Source organism: Odocoileus virginianus, chromosome 7, assembly GCF_023699985.2.
Source record: "Odocoileus virginianus isolate 20LAN1187 ecotype Illinois chromosome 7, Ovbor_1.2, whole genome shotgun sequence".
In the NCBI taxonomy this organism is placed as follows: Eukaryota; Metazoa; Chordata; class Mammalia; order Artiodactyla; family Cervidae; genus Odocoileus; species Odocoileus virginianus.
The window spans coordinates 42346384-42350341 of record NC_069680.1 but is presented as its reverse complement, the minus strand read 5'-3'; the positions used below and the strand labels follow the sequence as shown (position 1 = coordinate 42350341).

The following is a 3958-nucleotide window of genomic DNA, read 5'->3' as shown; positions in this document are numbered from 1 at the left end:
ATTTTTATCCTGAAGATAGAAATAACATTCTTATGAGAAATTGAACATTAAATATTAATAGATATGTATTAAAGTGATTTTGCTTGTTGACATATTTGTTTGTTTGTTTGACAGTTATTGAGTAGCTATGTGGTAGTTTTTAGGCCTCAGAATTAATCCAAAGCAAAATTGTGAAGTATGAACTTTCATTTCAGTCATTTTGCCTCTTTATATTATGCTCCTTTTGGATCCTTCAGCCTTCCTTTTCCTCTTTCAGGTTTAAAAACTAATAACATTAAGACTCTGGTGACAGGAATGACAGGGCTCTTTAGGATGAAAGATGGTTGTGTTCAGAGGAAAGAAAAGTGTGTGTTTAGGAACAAAGCTCTACCACATTGTTAAATTCTTCTATTAATATCTGTGGATAGACAGAATTAGGGAGCACATTATATTCTTTTTGCTTTCTATTGTAATGTTATGCCTTGCTTTCATAATATATGAAGAAAAGTACGTATAAGAAAAGTAATAACAAAAAGAATGTGTTAAAATTTTTTTCTACCATTTCAGTTTTTTTTTCTTTCTAATTCATTTTTAATCCATCAGGCACACTTTGCTTGTTTGGCAATGTTCTTTAAATTGTTTAAAAACTTTTGCAAATTGATCAACACTAAATGTTTCCAAGTACTACACACATTTATAACTTTTATGCATCATGTAAATGTGAAGCTTGGTATGAGGCAATGAACATTTTAAGTTGCTTTAAAATTTACGTATTGGACATTTAGAGTGCTCTCAACTTGACACTACTAGTGATAATGAACAAATATAACTAGTTACTATATCTAACCAAATATTTGACTAAATCATTGCTTTTCTTTGGGATCTTGAAGGATATAATACACTATGAAGGAAAAGAATAAAGTAGATTAGGATGTGACCATGCATAGCTAAAACAATACTTTGTCATTTTCCTTTTTTCTCATTTTTTGAAGGTGGTTGATAGCCACTTTCTTTCCTTTTCCCCTCCCTTTCTCTCAGCTTATGAAGATTCCTTGTCCCAAGAGGAGAGTTACCTGCAAATATACAAACTAGAGATCCACTGGGTCTTCCTGTTGCAGATGACTCTCACATTGTCTGATATTCTTTCTCTTTTTCCCTCAGTTTCTTAGTTGATTGATACCTTAATCTCGCAAGCCTGCTCCATGAACCTTCTTACGTTTTCCTCTGCCTTGTATCTCTGAATAACTTAATTTTTTTAATAGTTGAAGAATTATTGCTTTACAGTGTTGTGTTAGTTTCTGCTGTCCAACAATGTGAATCAGCTATATGTGTACATGTAGTCCCTCCTTGAGACTCCCTCCTACTCTGCTATCTCTGATTAACTCTAGAAAGCTGAGCTCTGAAGATCTTTTAAGTACCTTCAAATTCGGCTTGCAGAAAATCTCCCTTTGAGGTCTTTAGGAGAGCCAAGGCTGCATGAAAGATTATGTTCAGTCCTTCACAAAGCAGTAAGTCAGTGATGTGGAAGACCATGTAGAGTGGGAACTCGACAGTGAAAGGAGTGAGAAACCACTGGGGTTCATACATATGAGCTTCCAGGTTCAGATCAGAAAAGTTGTGCAGGTCCAGTGACTGCCCTTGCATTAGTCTCTCTAACTGAAAGAATTTGCAGTAATGGTCTTCAAAGCTGTTTTTGCAGAAGTCTCATAAATATTCATTCCTGATTTTCACCAAAACAGAGAATACTATTCCTCTGGCATATGCAGCAGTGATACAGCAGCAAGAAAAAACTGTTCTTGATGGATGTCTTCATCATAGAGTAGGCCTTGCAGATCTTGTAGAGCAATTCCTGGCCATGTCCTCTGGTATCTTTAATTATATGCAGGAAATGTGTGATGAATATCACTCTCCTGGGCTTAGTTCATTGTGATAAGAAATTGACATCTATCCAGCATTGCCCGGTTGTCATGGCAGCCTGCAAATCATTACCTCTTCCTTCAGTGCTTCAGGAACACCATTCTTTCCCACAGCAGATAGCCCTTTCTGTCGTGCACCAAGGTTATTGTGCCATCTTCCTAACAATTCTCCCCAGGAATACAGGATCATCTCAGAACAGCCCTTAGACACACCACCTGTTACACTTGAGAGTTCATTATCACCTCTTTTGCTTCATCCTCCTGCGGTGACACCCTATCCACTAACAGGAGTGACTGATTCCTCCTTCTCAGACTTGCACTGTCGACTGAGCACCTCATGTATTTCCTGCATTGGTACCGCTTTTTCCCTCAGGTTGTTTCAGCCTTGTGAAGAAGTAAAAGGGTTTCTCCTAAAATGCCACAAACACTCTTTCGCAGGGTACACGTGTACAGCTGTCTCAGCTGGAAATAGATAGCATCCACTGCCTCCATGACTGCTATATCCTTTGCCACAGTCACATATACTCGTTTATCTTTTGGAGTTTCTTCATTAAGTGCCGAAATATTGGTGTTTTGCTTTTCCACATGCCAGTGATAATATAAGCTTTCCCATCATAGCTCTTTCCCATGGAGTCCATCTCCAGTAAATAAATGTCATAGTTCTTCATGTTTCAACCTAGGCTTAATAAGATTCCAAAGCATCTTTCAATAGCTAATTCTTTGTTAGAAAGTTGCTACACTGTAATCGCAACCTTCTTTTCTATCCCCTGCTTTGACAGTATTTTTAAAATGTAATATTAGTATAAATGATTATAAAATAGGGAGTAAAAGTCTTGCTGTCTCTGATCTTCCCTATTCAGATTTCCAAAGGTAAAACCATTGTTTCTTATATATCCCGACATTTGCTATTAGAATGCAAATGTATATCTATATGATCCATATGTGTATATATGTGTATATGTACACATACACACACAGAGGATCAAACTAAACAAACTTTTCTTTAGGTTACTTTTTCACCCAAAAATGTGTCTTAGGCATTTTTCCATGGGAATGCATTTTTTTTAGTGGTTCCATAGCATTTTATCTTACGGCTGTACCATAATAATTTATTTAATGAGTCAGAGAAGGCAATGGCATCCCACTCCAGTACTCTTGCCTGGAAAATCCCATGGAGGAAGGAGCGTGGTAGGCTGCAGTCCAAGAGGTCGCTAAGAGCCGGACACGACTGAGCGACTTCACTTTCACTTTTCACTTTCATGCATTGGAGAAGGAAATGGCAGCCCACTCCAGTGTTCTTGCCTGGAGAATCCCAGGGACGGGGGAGCCTGGTGGGCTGCTGTCTATGGGGTCGCACAGAGTCGGACATGACTGAAGTGACTTAGCAGCAGCTCATGATGACATTAGATGGTTTCCTGTCTATGTCAAGCAATGTTGCAATAATCATACATACTTGTATATGAGTTTATATTTAAGAACAATTTGTAAAAATGGAATTTCTAAGTCAAGTATTTCATTATCAATAGATGTTACCAACTTGTTCTTTAAAAATGTAATACTGGTTTACACTACCAGCAACAGTTGATGGGAATGTCTTGTTTCCCTTCCCTCTGGCCTATACTGAGCATCATTGATCTTCTTAATCTCCAGTGTATAAGATGAAAAATGATATCCTACTTCTGGCTTTTATTTTGTTTTGTTTTGTTAGAAGTGCCAATGTGAGGAAAGTCTTAGTGACTGATGGAACCATACAACAATAAGTAAAGTACAAAGACAGAATGTGTTAAACTGAAACTACCAATGCGAGCCATAAAAAGCAATCTTTACTGTGGCAGTCCAGTGCAGCCACAGAAGAAGCACTTTTGCTTACTACCATGCTTAGAAAATCCACCTCTGGGCCCATACTTTGACCTCTAATGTCATTCTCTTCTAGAGGAAACTGAGGTTTTTGAGGATAGTTAATGTCATGTCCTGCAGCAGGAAAAAATTGGAAAGCATCCAAAAAAAAATTTTTTTTTAAAGAAAGTCAGGATGTTCTTGGGATCATTAAAAGGAACTCTAAA

The 3958-nt window shown here is 37.5% G+C and overlaps 1 pseudogene; it reads right to left on the bottom strand.

Annotated features, from left to right (window-relative positions):
- Window positions 1-352: 352 nt before the first annotated feature.
- LOC110131419 (rab GTPase-activating protein 1-like) lies at window positions 353-2662 on the bottom strand (annotated as a pseudogene).
- Window positions 2663-3958: the final 1296 nt, after the last annotated feature.